Consider the following 19,439-nt stretch of genomic DNA (forward strand, 5'->3'; position numbering starts at 1 on the left):
ATACTACCCCCAAACCCCCTGACCCCCCAGCCCTGAAAACTACCCTGTCCACCCTAGTCCTAAAAACTACCCCGACCCCTCCAGCCCTGAACACTACCCTGACCCCCCCTAGTCCTGCTCTCTTCCTGGCAAGTTCTTCCTGCTTCTGACCAGCAGCAGACAGACTACACACCTCCTTAAGCTCGCATATGCGTGGTTAAGGCAAGCCTGGTTATGTTTGCGTTGTCGAAACACACGTGGCTGAGGCTGCGGTGTTTTGACTGTTTCCCCCGCCAAACTGGTGGTCATTTCTAAAGTATGGCCAGGAGCTGCTCTCCCAGACGTTCCTGTCAACGTTTCTTTACATTTGGTGCACAGCTGTGTCAACAAAATGGAGCCTACACCAAGGTGGCTCCTTTTTTATTTTCAAAAAGAAAATGGTCCTTTCGCCATGGCTAAGTTTGCCTCATGTTATTCTTCACTTTATTCTCAACCTCAGAGAGCTGGGGCTGGTGCTGCAGCTTCATATGTGCTAAACCTTTCTCTGCCCACACAGAGCACGACACAGTGGAGTGATCTGTGTGCGCGTCTTACAGCTAAGGAAATTACAGCAGGAATTGACCTCCTTGCTAAAAACAAGATCTCAATACCGGATGGGTTCCCAGCAGAGTTCTATGTGACCTATAGGCAACAGCTGGCACCACAGTGCTTGACATTATACAATGAATCGGCCACTGCAGCAGCGCCCCCCATGTCTACTAGGGCAGCTACTGTCGTCGTTTTGTTCCTTCGGGGACATGATCCTTTACACTTTCGCTCTGTCCTTACTTAACTCAGAATACAAAATTCTGGGAAAGGTATTGGCCTGTTGCCTCGCATCCTTGACCACTGCACTCATGCACCCTGACCAATACGGATTCAATACAGGTAGACACGAATACATGAACATAAGGAGGCATTTTCATATTCTAGACCAAGCCACCAATGGTCATCGAACACCCATGGTGGTATCTCTTGATATTTAATAGAAGTTTGGCTGGATTTAGCCATATTTTTCAAAGGTCTGCCCAAAATCGGACTAGGGGATGGGTTTCTAAAATGGATAAATTCGCTCTATGTTACTACACCAGTTGCATGGGTCTATTCGAATTAGTGTTTTCGGCTCTGTGGCCTATGTATAGGGAAACACGGCGGGGCTGTGTACTCCCCCTTACGGTGTACTCTGACAATGCCACTGGCCTGCTTATTTCGGGAGAGAGCAGACGAATGAGGCACCCAGCTGTGACACACATCATTTCAATCCATGCTGGCGATGCTCTACTATATCTGGCACTCTAAAGGGTGTGATGGGGCTCTTATCCAATTCTGGAAACAGGTTCAGCTTACGGACTACTTGAGGTAAGTACTGTCTTTTCACGATTCAAGTCAAGGATTCAGAGGACTCAAAAGCTAATTACCTAGCCAAACTAAATTTCGCTAATTGCTGGAAAGCAAAGGTGGACTCAGACATACACAAAAGGTTTTTTGATGTTGTTAAATGGTCTAGAGCAGAGGTAGACGCTCTAGCGACCTTAGGCAGACGTGTTAGTAAGAGCCCTTCGTCAGACGGCTGGGACACCTGCATTGGAAGGGAAATCAGACTTGAACTCAGTTTACCCCAATTTGACTACACAGCACACTTTCTGCTCATGCATAAAGGGGAACAACTGGGCTCCCCTTAATATGGGAGTAATCATCTGCTATGGCAACTCGGACCTTTTTGTTTTTCCTTTTATGATGATGCTCTGACTATAAGTGGGGGTGGTTTGGGGTTAGTAAGTTGCTTGTTTAAATTCGGTCTCACATGACCCTATACAGAATAGGGCCTTAGCAGTAATATGGCAAAAAGACTTGATTGTAGCAACAGCGACTGTGTTGTTGACTTGTATATAAGTTAAACTTCTAGGATTTGAACTGTATTAATTTCTCCAAGATGAATACAATTCTATTTTAAAATAAGGGACAGATTGACCGATCATTGCCAGATTGAAAGGTAACTGTTTTACAGCCTTACAACCTGTGAAAACAACACTAAAATTACCCAGTAAAGTCTGGTCCTGTAGCATACGTTTACGTAAAATGTAATTTTCCAGGTGACTGTGTAGGTTGAAACCATGACACTTCGAAGCTTCCAGGCAGAGATGACTCAAGATGACTGAGGATGAGAACATCTTTAATAATACAAAGTTAATAGCATAAAATACTTATGAAATAAATGCCATAGAAAGAACTAGTCTATTAGAGATGAACGTTGAAAAAACTGGATAGGGAGAATGAAATATTGGTTAACCTGGAAAAAAGCAGCATCTTATCCTTGTCTTTGTGAAAATCTGGCAATGGATTTTCCAATTTACCAACTATAAAACAACCGCAACCTGTTAAAATACAACCTTAGTTCATTACATTATATTTGAAACTAGCTGTACCCGGCCACGCGTTGCTGTAGCTCAGTCTGGTTAAATGGAAGAGAAAGAAAAGAGTAAGCGCACATTTTTAATATGTTTAATTTCACAATGCTTGTGGGTATACAATATGTTTTTGTGACTATTGTCTCTATGCGTCCCTTGTAGTTGTTGCGGAGAAAGCAAATAGATAGGGTCTGTTCGGCCTTTCAATTAAAAACGCGCGTATTGGACACGCGCATATTCGAATCCAACGTTGTGTATATATAAACACACGCTAATGTTGCAAAGTGAACCAACTCCTCCCCCACTTCCTCCACCCACTTCCTGGACTGCCATCCTGACACCAACTGTCCATCCTAATATATGTAGACTATTGTCTCTATGCGCCCCTTCTTAATGTTCCAAAGTGCACCAACTCCTCCCCCCTCCCTCCACCCACTTCCCGGTCTGCCATCCTGACACCAACTGTCCATCCTAATATATGTAGACTATTGTCTCTATGCGTCCCTTGTAGTTGGTGCGCAGCAACCAAATTGATAGGGTCTGTTCGTGTATTGGACATGTGTATATATAAACACACGCTTCATCAAATCCAATGTTGTGTCAAAATTTCAAAGCAATTGGTAAAGAACTTTCGGAGATTTAAGATTTTGAACAAACGAACATTGAAATTTTTATGTGTCTGTTCGGGCTTTCGATTAAAAACACGTGCGTATTCGACACACGCGTATTAGAATCCAACTTTGTGTATATAAAAACACGCGCGTATTTGAATCCAACATTGTGTCAAAATTTCAAATCAACCGGTGAAGAACTTTTGGAGATTTACTATTTTGAACGAACATTTACATTTTTATTTATATAGATTATTATATCGAGGAAGAAAAGCTTTACAACTTTACAAGAAACATACAAAACCTAAACAGGAAAAGTGGAAATTTCTGCGCAACTAGCGCCAATGATCAAAAAAATAACACATCAAGAAAAAACGAAAAATAACAGTAAATTAGACATACTGCTTCCTCTCAATAACAGACACACAAGATTTCCCTCTGAAAAAGCAACACAATTACAATTTAAAAATAACAAGTTCTCATTAACACCGTCAAACTTCACTAATTATCTTCATATCGTTCATTCCCTTTCACTAGTAGGACATCTAAAGCCTCAAAACAAAGCTACAGATTTTTGCAAGGCAATGAAAAGAGGGAATGTTCTTCTAGCTTAATGAATTGTGACATCGATGTGTCAACCTAGTCAGGATTCACATGCAATGTCAATAATTCAGCATGGCTGAGGGAAATCAACCAGGATATGTCTTCATCACTGTAGGACCTGTGCTTGTAGCTGTCCTAATCCATGTTTGCTATATTGTTGTATAAAAAGATAAAATAAAAATTAAAAAGTTAAAAATCTGCGTGCCTGAACTACCATTTGATTAAAGTAATCAAATACTTCTAAAGGAAGGCACCCGTAAACATGGATGCCTCCAAGGACAATTAGCAGCCGGAAATGTTATGAATGGTAGCAAATCACAGGTGCAACAAAAGACTGTTCATCTTGAGTTGGTTCTCTTGTAACAATCCTTCTGAAATCGAAGAAAAGGTTAGTACCATAGAATCTGATGTAATAAATTCACATTTGCAAAAAGTGGTCGCAAACTGTGCACCAACTTTTTTGCAAATGGGACATTATTTTGCAAAGCAATTATGTATTTATAGGTTGGTTCACAATGTTTCGAATCATAGTGGGTCCGCAATCTGAGCGACCTTATCTAGGTCAATGTCATAAATTGCAACTCACTATGACTAGCTTCCTTCTCAGGGATGGTGGCCTACTGTGGTCAATTTGCTACCAAGTCTATAATCACATTCAAATAAAGTAAGCTTTTTTTTAATGCAGCACGTTTTCCTTAAAGAAAATGGGGTTGCATTGAAAAACAAAAGTTAATTTTTGTAAAAGTTTGCGATTTGCAGTAATCCCCACTATGGCCTGCTCCCTAACAAACTTTATTTTTTACAGTTACAGAACGGAAGAGAGTCCAAGCAGACCTCAGTTTGGAATTCAGTCATTTTTAAATGTTTGGCGACCACATAACGGTTCATAACATTGGTATGCAGCATAATGAATCACTACTATGACGGAACATCCTTAATATATCCCTTAAAATGAGTGATTGGTTATGTCTTTTTTAAACCCATTTTGCGATTCGGTAATATGTTACTGAATCGCACAATGGGATAAGTGGATTTAAAAAGACATTTTGTGAATCCACCTCAAAATGACTTTGTAAATCAGGCCCTATGTGACAGCAAGGTTATGGTCAGGCTCCTATTTAGAGTCTCCCTACCAACTCGAAAGTTCTTATAGAGGGATAAGTTTAAAACAATATTAAAAAAGTCTTGTTCGCACCTGCTGGTCCTCAATGACTGGTGGTATGGGGATCGGGGCGACCCGACCTATGCTCTGGAGAGATACCTGATGGATCCGCACACGCTCCATACTGTCTTATACTCGGCGGCCCTCCGGAGAAGACTCCCGGCGGTCACCCAGACGGTGTTTCGGGTGTGGCGCGAGGCGCTCAAACGCATGGGATGGTGGAACAAGCTGACGGGGGAGACCCCGCTGTGGCACAATGGGAGATTGCCGGCTCTAGCGTCCCTGCGTGGCTCTGAGGGCTGGGACGCTATCGGCGTCTCGGCGCTGGGCCACGTCATGAAGGGTTCGGTCCTTAAATCCTTTCAGGCTCTGCGAGACGAATATGATATGCCTCAGTCTCAATTTTTTCGATACCTACAGCTCCGACACGCCCTGACCCCCGCTATAGCGGACTTGACCTCTCTACCAGAGTTCAGTCCCCTGGAAGCTAAACTATTCATGGGGGAATTGGAAACCAAAAAAATCTCTAGCATATATCAAACGTTGGTTACCCACTGTTCCCTGTCCCTTGATAAACTGCGACTGGTGTGGGAGGGAGAGCTGGGGAGGTTGGAGGAGGAGGACTGGAGAGAAGCCCTTGAGGCCCCCAGGGGGGCTGCGATTGCGATGCGCTTGCGCTTTATTAAATTTAAGTACCTCCATAGGGCATATTATACGAGGGAACGACTGTGGAAGGCGGGGCTGATAGACTCCCCGGAGTGCCTGCGATGTGGAAGTGAGACGGGTTCCTTTCTTCATACGGTGTGGGAGTGTGTGCGACTGCAGAGATTCTGGTCCGGAGTGTGGGATTGCCTGGAGGAGGTGCTGGGCTGGGAGCTTCCCCGTTCACCGAAGTTGGGCCTTCTGCATGTTATGGAACAAGTGGGGGGGAATGTGTATAAACGCCATCTGCTCCTATTGGGCCTCGTCGTGGCCAAAAGAGATATCGCCCGGGCCTGGAAGGCACCTCGAGCCCCGTTGCTGGAAGTATGGAAACGGGGCTTAGACTATAATATGGGATTGGAACGCCCAATATTTGAGGCTAGGGGGTGCCCTACGAAACATTTTAAGGTCTGGAAGAAGTGGGCGGAATACTGGGGCCTTCTGCTGGACCCCCCGGCGCCTCGGGCCACTGACATAGATCGTGCCCTACCTGACTCTGGGTGAAGAGGTACACATGCGGCTCTTCTAATTGCTAAGTTCCTCTTGATGGACACTGTTGACACCGTGCGGGGATGTGGGAGGGTACCGGGTGGGGTGGCGGAGGGTGGGACACGGGGGGAATGTTGACTGAATATATCTGAACAAGATCCTTTTATGAACACACTGCCTCGCTGATTCATAGGGAGCGGTGATCTATTTCCTGTATTCTGTCAGCTTATAAAACTAATAAAATTTTGTTCTGAAAAAAAATAAATAAAGTCTTGTACAAAAAATAAACAAATAAGATTGGAGCCTCCTCCATCATTTTCAATAATCAAATGTGTAAGGGGTGTGCAACATTTGAGTAATTTGCATTTGTGTAATCACTGTAATTTCAGCAAAATTATGTGAAAATACAATAATTATTGTAAACAATGCAAGTCTGTCATTATTTTATTGCGAATTTCATCCTGGCATCACATTTTCAAATGAGCATTCTAATATTCCTATGCATTCGCTGTAAATTTTTACCGTGAATGGTGCACTCAAGGTACATGTATACGAGGAAAGGCATTTAATTACATGAAGCGCCAACAAGCATAACCAAAAATTCCCAAAAGTATTCATATTACATCGGTGTAATTTCTATTTCTACGAGCCCTAATGTATATATTAACAGAAATTGCCAGTCTACACAGAAAGTGAACCTCAATAACTGCTTTGCCTGGTTCTGGGCGATTTTTAATTATGGTTACTTCATTTAACCAAGGAGTTTAATTTTAGTTAATAATATGACATAAAAATACACAATAATGTGAAGATCACAGGCACATACAAATAACTCCACAGAGGACTCATTGGTTAATATTCACAAATGCTGACAAGAAGTCAATGAATGGAACATAACTTAATACAAATCATTATGAAAACCAAGAACTAATTCAAATTACATAAGGCATTTTAAGGGGTGTGGCATTAGAAAATAAGGTAAATTATACAGTGTTTATATGTGAAAGGATGAGTGCCAGTTTCCAAACCTCTGGCCGAAAACTCGCTGTCAGAGCAATTAAAAGTCAGTGTTAGACCCGGGATTCCTGGTTGGCTGAGGTAGGTACCTTAGGCCAAATAGGGACCTCGTTTCCACGTCTGGAAAAGGAAGGACACCTCCTGAGATAGCCCCCACTCACCCCCTTGGTAGCTTGGCAGAAGCAGCCAGGCTTAGCTTCAAGGCAAATGTGTAAAGTATTTATAACCATGCTCACAGCAACCCAATGATGACACCACAAATGGACTCCACACGAGTTTCATAAAAACGAGTATAAATTCATATAAAAAAGATATATGATAAGACCACACAATATAAATCCAACATATGCATGTTTGTAATATTACTCCTAGCCAGTTGTCAGGTTAGCCAGTCCTTGTAAGTTCTGATGATTTTAATGAACACTTCTAAACGTTCCACTGCAGTCCTAATACAATGTTATGCAGTTCGTAATGCTAGAATCCGGCATGCTAGAATGAGGCACTTTGCAACGTAAAAAAAATGCAATGCGTAACACAACAATGAGGTACTTCATTATGCAGAAATAATGCAATGCGTAATACACTAACTAGGTAGTTCGTTATACAGGAATAATGCAATGCGTAATACGTTAATCAGGTAGTTCGTTATGCAGAACAATGCAAGGCATCATACGACAATCAGGTAGTTTGTTATGCAGAAATAATGCCATGCGTAATACACTCCAGCACTAATCAGGTAGTTTGTTATGCAAAAATGATGCAATGTGTAATACGACAATCAGGTACTTCGTGATACAGAAATAATGCACTGCGTAATACACTCCGGCACCGATCATGGTGCCTTAGACGGTCTCTCCGCTACTCCTCCTGACTCACTGTCAGTCTCTGTCAACAGCTGCCCCCAACACAAGTACGGGCAGCGATTCCAGCCGAAGCAGAGGCTTGCGCTGCCGGAATGAGAGAGGCCGAGAGAGTCTCCCTCCGAGCCCACACCCTGCCCCAGGCGTCGACACACTTTACCTGGAGGGGGGGAGTGGGGAGGGGGGGGTGGCGACCTCACTCTCCTCTCCGCTTCCAGCAACTTGGGCCTCCGATGCAATGTTTGTGAATTCTGAGCAGCGGGACTCAGATCCTCCCTCGACAAAGTTGGCTCGAGGTCCCGCTCTGGCAACGGCGCACTCAGGCCGGCGGCTCAGCTTCTCTGGGCTGCCGGTCCGGGTCGCTACTGCTACGAAGATCTCAGGCTACCAGAGGGCACACGCACACAGCGTCGCGGAGACTCACTTTAACTCCCGGCGCACGATACGATAACAAGGCAATCCTCACAAAGGTCTCAGGCTGCAAAAAGCACATGCATACAGCGTCGCTGATCCTCACTTGGACTCCAGGTGCCTACAATCACAGGCAACTTCCTACGAGGGTCTCAGGCTGCAACAAGCATACACACGCACGCAGCGTCGCTGAGACTCTCCTGGGAACTTTTGTGTTCCTGAGTTCCTACAACAGGGAGCCAGCTCACCTCGGGCCCTTGGGGATAAGTTTCTTCAGGACACAACACAGCAAAATCCTTTCAAGCAGGGGGACACAGCACACAGCAAAGTCCCTTTAGCCTCTCCTTGATTAAAACAGCAAACTGCAGGCCAGCCCAGAACACCCACCAAGGGTCAGTCCTTTCCTTCAGTCTCTTCAGTTTCTTCTTTGGCAAAGGTACCTCTTGACCACGAAGTAGTTTCGGTCGTGTTCACTCTTGATCAAGCCATCTCTTCAAAGTTCAGGGGATTCAGCTCTCATAGTTATACCCCTAAATGTCTTTGAAGACTTTGTGTTCAGGGGGGCACTGACCCCTGTTCAAACCAGTTCTGGGTGCCTCCCTGCCAGTGACACCTTCTCCCTTTGATTAGTGGGAGTCTGGATTCTCGATCACTCAGCAGGAGAGGGGACAATTGCTTTATAGCAGCAAAGCAGGCCTCTTCACCTCTAGGGGCTACTCCTCCCCCTACACTCCAGATGCAGGTCAGCCTGTTGCTGTCTTACCTCCTCCCCTGGGTCAAGACATTCCCCAGATCCTATCGCTTTCAAATACAAACAGTCACTCCACAACCAGGCAGAGACACAAACAACTGTTACGAGCACATAAACCTAGCCACTTCTAAAAGAGTGGTTTCTAAACACACAATACAAAAACCACCTTCATAAAAAGATGTGTTATTACATTGGGAGTTCAGGCACACTAAACTTCACCTCGCCATCTTAAGCCTTTGGGAAGAAAACATATTGCACAGCCTTCCCATTCTTTCCAATGGGCAAGATGGCCTTTCAACAGTGGAAAATGAAATGGAGATTATTTCACTGTCAGGACATGGTACACACCGTATTACCTGTCCTACCTTTCACATGCATTGCACCCTGCCCAGGGGGTACCCTGGACCTACCATAGGGGTGTCTGAATGTGCACAGAAAGGGAAGGGTCAGGTCTGGTAAGTGAGTGCACTTGTTAGAACAACATGGTAATTTAACAAAAATGCGTGCAGGCACTGCAATGGCAGGCCTGAGTTCACTCTTTAAGGTTACTTGTGTGGGTGGCACAAAGAGTGCTGCAGGCCCACTAGTAGCATTTGCATTACCAGCCCTGGCACACATACTGCAATTTACTAGGGACTTTACTTGTAAGGCAAATATACGAATCATGGACAACTAATTACCATTACACTTTATACAGGGAGCACTTGCACTTTGACACTGATTAGCAGTGGCAAAGTGTCCCAAGCCTCTAAGTTGGCACCACCTTGTCAGAAAAAACGGTCTAGGGGGAAAACAAAAAGTTTAGGGAACTGTAGCCAAAACGGGCAAGGTCCAACAGCAATGTTCCCTCTAATTGTTTCCTCTGGGTGCGGCAGAGTAAGGTCTCTGTGCGCTGCAGCCAAGGCTATGTGTGCCAACAACCCGACCGCTCTTGTAGACCATGGCTTTAAATGGAATGAAAAAACTGGGTGTCTCTCAAAGGGGCATGACCAATGCAATTAAGGGCGTGGCTTAAAAGCAATTAAGCTAAAAATCTGTGCTTAGCATAGTGTGCCACCCAACTGATATTTGGCTTATTCTGTCATTGCATCAGATATTTAATACAAGTAACATTACACCTACAAAAAGCTGAGACTATTAGCATTGTCAATTGTTGTTTGTAGCATAAAGTTATATATAATATTGATAATGCTTCTGCTCTTGTGGTAGAGGTTGTGGCTTAATGCTCGAGCTGCTGACTTAGGGGGTGGGTTTTGAGTCTCGGGTCAGATTAACATCCTGTGATCCTCTGCAAATCAATTAATCTCCCCATGAATACAAATAATGAAATAAATCATGTAAATCGCTCCAATACATTTGGGTTGAGTTAGCACTATATAAAACTTGCTGCATTTCTTTTCTAAATGCAGGGCTGATAGTTTGCCTTTTGAAAGAATTTATGTTAAATGCAGCCCATGACGGACGCTGTGATCAGGGGAGCAACTAGACCAAAACTTGTGTGGAAATACATGGGGTGTTTGTGTGGAAACTAGTGCCCTAGTCTTGTGCTGCACCTGCCTCACCCTGCTGTGCAGAGTTTAGCTGCTATGCAGAGATTATCTGCTGTTCTAAAAGAACCAGGGCGCCAGTCATGCTCTGCAGACTTTTTGGAAAACAAAGGTAGTGAAAACTAGGGCTCCGGTCTTGCGTTATACTTGTCTCGCTCTAGTGTGAAAGGATTAGCTGCTGCGCAGGGTCAAGCTTTTGTGCAGATTTTAGCTGCTGTGCTAAAAGTGAGTGCTCAGTGGACTTGTGTGGAAAAACAGGTGGTGAAAACTAGTGCTTTGTACCTCTCTCGCACTGCTGTGCAGTGGTGAGTTGTTGTACAGGTTTTAGCTGCTGTGCTAATGAGACCAGAGTGCTAATAGTGCTCTGTAGGCTAGTGTGGAAACAGAGGTAGTGGAAAATAGTGCTCCGGCCTTCTGCTGCACCTACGGCACTCTGCTATGCAGTGCATGGGATAGCTGCTGTGCAGATGTTAGCTGCTGTGCTAAGGAGGCCAGTGCACCAATCATGTTCTGCAGACTTGTGTGGAAACCAGTAGTGAAAACTATTTCTCAGCTTTGTACTTCACTTACCTCGCTTTGCTGTGCAGGAGTTAGTTGCTGTGCTATGGGGACCAGGCCGCTAGTCGTGCTCACAGATGTGTGTGGAAATAATGAATGAGTGCTTGTGTGTCAAAAGAGAGGTGCCCAATAACCAACCACTGACCACCTTATCCCAAACCTTCCAGTGAACTAGAGTTGCACCTACATGTTGTCCTACAGAAGGGGTTAACTATTGAAGTGCTTTTAGCCCTATGGGCGTTTCAGCAAGTTTAAAAGCATAACGTGTGTTTCAGGATCCAGGATCATCTGAAAGCTCATGTTCGTGCTTTTAAACTTGCTACATTTCTTTTTTTTAAAGACACTCTTTGAATTTATTTGCTTCCCTCTTATGAGAATCAAAAGAAGAACACAATCAATTTGTCTTTGACCCCACGTTCTCTCCTCCTCCCAAGTCCCTTCTGTTCAAAGCCAGGTGATGCTTGGGTTTTGTAGACGCAAACACAACAATGATGGACAGAATGTGGATCAATGTCACACATTCACCCCAGTCCAAAGATCTGGGCCCAAATCCATCGTTTTTCCACTCCACACCACCCTGGGTTAGACAATGGCAATATGCAAATCAGCGCTGACCCTGTGCCCTATGGGAACAGTCCAGTCCGAACTACAAAAGCCATGTCCTTCCCAGAACGGAAACAAGCTTCCCTCTTATGAGAATCAAAAGAAGAACACAATCAATTTGTCTTTGACCCCACGTTCTCTCCTCCTCCCAAGTCCCTTCTGTTCAAAGCCAGGTGATGCTTGGGTTTTGTAGACAACATCAGTGAGGATGACAAGTAAAAGAAGAAAAACAGCAGAGCCATGAACAATAATAATATTAACAGATATAAGTTCCTTGTGACTCTGCGGACTCCTGTTCAGGGATTTAGATGGAGATGTAAGGCTTTATATAGTCATCTGCACCACGGCGTTGTAACCAACTGCATATGGCACCAAATAATGGAGCATTTGTGTGCTGAGGTGGTGTGCTTTGGACGTTTTACTTAGGCGGCCTATATTCAATCTTCCTGCTCTTCAATACGGACCACTTGTCTCTTCAAATAGTACTCCATGGGAATAAGGATGGCACCAATCATCAAAACCTTCAGTCCCATGCGCTTGTGCTGGTCATGTTCTGGCTCAGCTGCCCACCTAAGGAATGTGCATACATCCTTAGTGACCCGAGACATTGTAGCTGTAGTGTCATCATCAAACTCCATGATCTCATTGTAAATAGGCGGTGCCATGCCAATAGCCTGGCCAGGAAATTAGGGGTATTAATACAAGCCATTTTTCTTGGTGACCCCTGTGGGAGCATCACAGTAGCCAGTCAAATGAGACAAGACGTAATCCTCACCACCGTGCCTAGCATTGACAATGTAGCTCATATCAGGGGGCAATGCACCATTGTTCGCTGTCCGGGATGCCTTCGCATTAGGATATGGCTTGGGGAAGTAATCAGACAGCTTGCCTGCCCGGGTAAACCTATCTCCATTTTCATCAGGGTCGTCTATCACTTCACAGTCCTCTGCTAAAGCCTTTGCTTCCGCTTCTGTGTGACTGACTTCCACCAGATTTTGGAAGGCCAGGTATTCCATGCTGTGGCTGGCAGCACACACCTGTTTGTATACCCGATAACTATGACGCACACTGCTGTGATCCAAGGCAGAAAAAAAGGACCGTTGTGGCTCTAAGGATACTTTGGAGGATGCAGCTCTAAATCACTGGCTTTTAACGATCTGTGTAGAGCCAGGGCTAAGCCAGCCCCTCCAGCAACAAGCACGCCCATCGTGGACAGGGCCACCTTTTGGCCTCTGGACAGACTGGAAAAGGACATGGAAGCCCTGGGCTGCGAAGACCAGGCTGCCCCGCCCCCAGTGACCCTCTGCACCGAGCCCCGCGCTGCTAGGCTGACCGCCACCACCCTCATCTGTGGCTTTCCCGTGACGTAAGGACTCTCACCTTGTATTTCTTTTCTTAATGCAGTGCAACTGCGGGGCTGATTGCAGGCCTTTTGAAAGTATTTATGTTAATCACAGCGCCCATCAAGGGCTGCATTTAACAAATACTTTCAAAAGGCAAACAATCAGCCCCACAGCTGCGCTCTCTTTAGAAAAGAAATTCAGCAAGTTTAAAAGCGCGAACTTGTGCTTTCAGATGATTGTTTGTAGACTTGCTGCATTTCTTTTCTAAAGAGAGCCCAGCTGTGGGGCTGATTGTTTGCTGTTTGAAAGTATTTATGTTAAAGGCAGCCCTTGATGGACCCTGTGATTAACATAAATACTTTCAAAAGAACCACAATCTGTCCGGCAGCAATGCTCTAATTAGAATAGAAATGCCACGGGATGAGCATTTTCTTCCTTTCGGCGCAGAAACGCTCTTCCGGGATGTGCTGTGTGAGCGCTTCACACACAGCACTGCACGCTCGGGAGAACAGAGGTGCGCGGCCGCCCAGCCGCGCACCTTGCTGGGAACAATGTCCAACAGTCAGCATGCCGTATACCAAGGCTGCGTAGTCCTACATTCACCTCATGCCTCTTTAATCTACCGCCAGACACTCCATACCCATTTATCTCATTTTTGCAGGTTTATGCTTTCTCCCATTGTCGCGGTTTTTCAGTCTTTCTCTTTCATTGTTGTTTCACTTTCTGTGTTTTTCCCTCTCTTGCCCTCAGTAAACATGGATGCTAAAAAAATAAGTGTCATTACCAAAATTGAGTGTGAGTGGCAACCACCGGCTCAAATTAAGCACTGAAACTGTATATAATTAATTTCTCTATTTTAGTTGTATATGAATCTGCTCTATGTGGCATCAGTTAGTAGGGAGTGGAGAGGTGCCTCTGTGACACATTGGCTAAAGATTATAGATGATTCCTTGGGCAGAGTGTGTACTTGATTAGAATAGTACCGGTCTACAGCCCATGGGGAACCATAGAAAAGCTAAACAGATTTAAGCAGAATGCCATAACATGCCTTTGTTGATACCCAATCCCTGTTTATTGTAGCTTGAAATCAAGGAAACTGTGCCCATGTGTATACGACCCCACTATAGAAAAAGTTGCACGGTAACTTTATCAGCCAATAAGGTCCACTTCTCCAAGACTTTATACTATCAAAGAAAGATGGGAGTCTTGATCTATGTAGCAGATAAAACAAATTTACTGACATGCAAAACATGACGGTACAGATCAGCTTCTACAAGGCCAGAGTCCTCAACATGCCATTCAAAAGAGAAGGACCTTTCTTGCAAAGATACTTCAAATGGCGTAGAAACTAAACAAATACTACTATAACAAATCTTTCTGCAGCAATATCAGCGCCCTTTCAGGGCTACCATGGAAGTGTTGCATTTGAGCACAGATTACCCCGAACACTGTTTCAACATCTTCCATTACCCCACCCTGCCCCAAACCATTACATACATTCAGCAATACACCCAGATGACTCACCAGAACTTCAGATGATCTCACTGTCCAAATGAAGAGGGTTCCCAGACAAAGAGAAACTAACAGAAGCAAGCTTTTTAATTCCCTACAGGACCTGCAACTGTTTCTCTTCAGAGGAAGGGAGAGCTCAATTAATACTAGAAAATAGGGGGTAGTTATAATGAATACAGGGCCTCATGTTATCAGTTTATATTAAGGAATTCACAAAGAAACTGCAGCCACAACTCTGGTCTTTTGAGAACAGGCACAGGAGCATATTAATCTATGACATGAGAAGGTCGTAACTCTAATGGGCCGAGTACCAATAGAGCAACCCCACTATACCAGGGAAACCGAAGGAGCATAACAATTTCAGACCAATCATGGGCCTAATGTTTGTCAATACGTTTAAATTGGCCACCTCATCTAACCTTTACCTTACATAAAGGAAGTAGCTATGTATTATCTTGGCCTAATGGATAAAATATTTTAATTTTCCCATTTGAGAGAATCAACACAAATTCATATGGTTTAATGTAGGACAATGCTAATGGCAATTCCAGATTGTTCCCTTTGAACTCAGCTGGGTCTCAGAGTCTTTACAAACACCCAGGTACCAGTGATAGCAGGTGTTAACAAGTTTAATACTTGTTTATAAATTTTTGAGGACTTGCTCATCAAGGCACCGTCGTATGTTGAGGCCAAGAAAGCAGTGTATAGTTGCCTGTTTCAGGGTTTGGAGTTCGCACATCTATCATGGAGCGGTTGGAATTTTAAAGATTAAGGACACTTAGAAGAGGACTTGGAGCAAGCCCCTTTAAAACTAGGCAGTTCTTGAGTCAATACCCACGGGAGCACCGGGGTACTCGAGTTACCTCACCCTGGGAAGCCGGGTGCATAGGTGTCTTTTCGTGTTGGGCGTAGTCGTTGATTTCAATGGCGATCTGCTGCAAAGTGCTGCTGGTGACCAAGTCGAAAGTGTCCGGGTGGATCCAAGGGTGGATCGGAGATGTGAAGAACCGGAAAGCAGAGGAGACAGAGGCTGGGTCACTTGCCAGTAAACAGGAAGGTGATGAGCAGAGGCCCACTGATGTAGGGTAATTTCAGGTGAAGAAGGTGAAGCTTGACTCTTCAGTCACGAGGACCAGGAGGCGTCGACGACAACGAGGAGCTGGATTCGAGCTGTCCCACGAATGATGTCGAGTGCTGCGGTGTCGGTATCCAGATTGGACCCAACAAGCCTTGCCACTTGTCTGTGGCATCCAGGGCTCTTTTAACTATTACCGGTTAGACCAGTGTGTACATGTCTCTCCGTTCTAGAAGGGTGGAATCCTACCCCCGCCGCCAGGACTGGCGGGGGGTTGGATTCAAAAGTGTTTGACACCAAACACGACATGTTTCCATGCAGTCATTCAAAAGTTATAATGCACTTAAGAGTATATGGTATGGTTGCATCACTCTGCCTTCAGGATTGATAAGGCCTGCCATAGGAGTGACTTATAGGTTTATATGTGTCAGTGATTAAAGATAGATATAGGTAACCTATATCTTAGTAAGGGGTGCATGCACCACCTTACCCAGGCTGCAGTAGCAGTCCTGTGGTGCCATTTTGGAAGGCTTCCCAGGGGTGGCATAATACCTGCTTCAGCCCCTGGTAGGACTCTGGGGTACCTATGCCCTTAGTACCTAAGGTACCATATACTAGGGACTCACAAGGATAACCCAGTAACCAATCTGGAGTGTACCTAAAGTACATGCAATCATTTTAGAGAGGAAGCAGCTAGGCTGGGGTCCTGAATAGCAGGGCCCCAGCCAGACCAAGTCAAAAACCCTCAAAACACCAGAAAAAAATGGGGGCAACCAGGTAATCAGATTCCACCTTCCTACAATCTTGCCCTGATTTCCTTGAATATTTCTTAAACAGATTGTTTTCAATTTTCCTTTAATTTATTTTTAATGTGGGTAATGTGTCAGAGTCTATTAAAGATATTTTTGCAGAGAAATGTTGTGCTTATATTTCATGCAACATCCATAAAAAGGTTCTTTTAGATCAAAACAGGACCTCACATATAAGAAATGGAAGGGTGTCATCTTATTTGCAAAATTAGTGATTAGCGACTGTTGAAAAGAAACACATATCACTAACCCTGAATATTAGATGTAAACACATTTAGAATGTGGATGAGTGTGCCTGTGCACTGTCAGTGACTGGGCTAAAGAGGGCATGAAAGAGCAGAAACTGGATCCTAAATTCAAAGCTGTACGGAACAGGGGCACCCTTAATACTCCTGGCCCCGGGCCCTCAAAATCCTTAAGAGGTCCCTGCATAGGGCCAGATGTATGAAGCCATGTAACAGTTGCAAAGCCTGTGTTTGCTAAAACACTGGGTTTGCAACCACTAAGTGGCTTTCACAATGTACTAAACATAATTTGTGAATTGATAACAGGTTACCAAATACCAAAATGGGTTTAGAAATACTTTCAACATCACAATTTGGAAGGTGTGTGTTTAGGGTGTTCCTTCCAAATTATGATTTGAAATTTTATGTATCAATGGTTTGGAATCACTATTTCGATTGCAAACCATTGATTGGTCCCCATCTCTCAAACCAAGTCATAACCCATTTGCAAAGGACTACTTCTCTTTTGTGAATGAAAAAAAGTTCACTGTTTTTAAAAAGTGTACATTTTTCTTAAATGCAGACACGGTTCCTAAGGAAAGCGGCCTACATAAAAAAAGGCTTCATTAAAATAGGCTGTATGACTTAACATATGCATTTATAATGCATGCCTTGATCACGCATCTATTACTACACAATGCCTTTACCAAGCATTGCCCTTACAACACAAGCCTTTACCACGAATATGCCTTTACCACACATGCCATAACCACACAAGATAAGTAAATATAAGGTAAGTGAAATCCCTTTACATGAAAAAAACGAAGGTTAAAGTCGTAATAGAGTTAGGTGTAATGTTCAGTAAGAATGAAACGTTTTAAACTCTAAAAACCACAGAAGTTCACAAGTTATAGTTATAGTTATCTCAAGTAACTATAACTCATGCTCTAAAATAACTATAACTCGTACCCCCGCCATGCACAGTTTTCTCATCAATATTTTGCTTCAGATGTTGAAGTTACATTATTAATGATGTCATAGAAGATGTAATGAGGGATATAATATGTGGGGTAATTAGCAGTGCATGGCAAGGGCGCGAGGTACAGTTACCTTGGAGAACAATTAATAGTTACTTGAGCTAACTATAACTGGTGAATTTCTCTGGTTTTTAGAGTTTAAAACATTACGTTGTTAGTGAACATTTCAACTAACTATAGTTTACCGTTTGTTTTCTCAGTGAATTTCAGATTTTTTTAAAACATAAAGGAAAATGTAATTACCATATGTAAATTCAACCCCCTGCCACACACGGCTGGGCCAGGCTCTGCAGCTAGCCTCCTGCATGCAGCCAATCCCACGCTGTGCATAACCTTCAGCATTACAAATGATTTATTTGGGATTTTTCTGTAACACAAATCACTGTACAGTACTGCACAAACAAAAGTCCCGATCAACACCGCTGAACATCAGTGCTAGAAATTGGGTTGTTGGTTGCCTGGAGTGTGAGCCCCGGTCAAGCAGCAACCACAACCCCTTGCAGGCTGAACCAGGAGAAGTCGCTAAATTAACCCGTGCTTAACCCTGGGTAGCTTCGCACAGAAAAAGCAGTCAGGCTTATCTTAGAGGCATTGTGTAAAGTATTTATGCAGCACACAAACAGTAATAAAGTGAAAACACAACACAATAAAATCCTAAATTAATTTAGAAAAATAGAGGGCATTTCAATAAATTAACACCAGAACAACACAAATGTAATCAGTAGATCTGGAGTTACACATTTTAAAGGTTTTTAGTAAAAACTAGCGCCTAAAAGATAAAAGCGCCAACCGCAAACACCTAGTCACACGAGACTAGGTCAAAGTCGAAAAATATGGCCAACCGCGATGGAGGGCAGTTCGAATACCAGAAGTGAATTGGGCTCAGTCACCGCTTACATTTGGGTTAGGAATATTGCTGAGAAAAATGTTTTGAGAAGGTAAAGTTCAGCTGGGCAAGGCTACAGGAGGTGTCCGAAGTGGAAGCGTAATCGTGAGATAGCCTTGGTTCGAAGCTGCGGTGAAGATTCCTACGTTTGGACTCAGTCTCTGAAATGGAAGTCGAAAATCTCCAGCGAGATGAGGCAGAGGACTGTACCCGAAGACAGTTCCATGAGGCTGGATACCCCTTTGGCACAGGATCGCTGAAAAGGAAACCACTTGGAGGGTGAGCACTCACAAAGGCTGGATCCATTTGTGTGTTCTAGATGGAGGAAGCCTTTTGTGTACCAGTGGCACTGAACAGGAGGCCAGCAAACTAGCCCTTGTGAGTCACTCTGGAGGTCCTGTGACAGATGAAGATGCAATCCTTGTACCCAGGCAAAAGGCAAAGAGCAGTACGACAACAGGGCAGCAATCCAGCAGGGCAGCAGCCCTTTAGAGCAGCAGTCCAGCAGAGTGATAGTCGTTCCAGCAGCACAACAGTCCTTCATCCTGGCAGAGTATCCACAGGTCCAGAATTATACTTGAGAGCTGGTGTCTGTGATCCACTTTTAGACCCTGGGGCCCTCATTCTGGATTGTGGGAGAAGCATCTAAACAGTGGTTTTGAAGTGCATGGAATTTCCTGACTCCGCTGCTTGCACTCCAAACTAGCTGCAGTGTGAATATGAGGTTGTTAGGCCCTTTCGGTGGAGAAGTGTGGCTCACTGGTTAGAGGAGGCAGACCTGGAAGCAGAGGTCAGCCCGGGACCAGGGTTCAA

The 19,439-nt window shown here is 44.2% G+C and overlaps 1 protein-coding gene and 1 pseudogene across 1 annotated transcript in view; both read right to left on the reverse strand.

The window, feature by feature from the left end:
* MSH4 (mutS homolog 4) overlaps positions 1 to 19,439 on the reverse strand; it is a 1,513,152-nt gene that overhangs the window by 628,301 nt on the left and 865,412 nt on the right. The window lies entirely within an intron of this gene.
* Positions 12,153 to 13,088, reverse strand: LOC144807752 (cytochrome c1, heme protein, mitochondrial pseudogene; annotated as a pseudogene).

The sequence above is a fragment of the Lissotriton helveticus genome, chromosome 1_2, assembly GCF_964261635.1.
Source record: "Lissotriton helveticus chromosome 1_2, aLisHel1.1, whole genome shotgun sequence".
In the NCBI taxonomy this organism is placed as follows: Eukaryota; Metazoa; Chordata; class Amphibia; order Caudata; family Salamandridae; genus Lissotriton; species Lissotriton helveticus.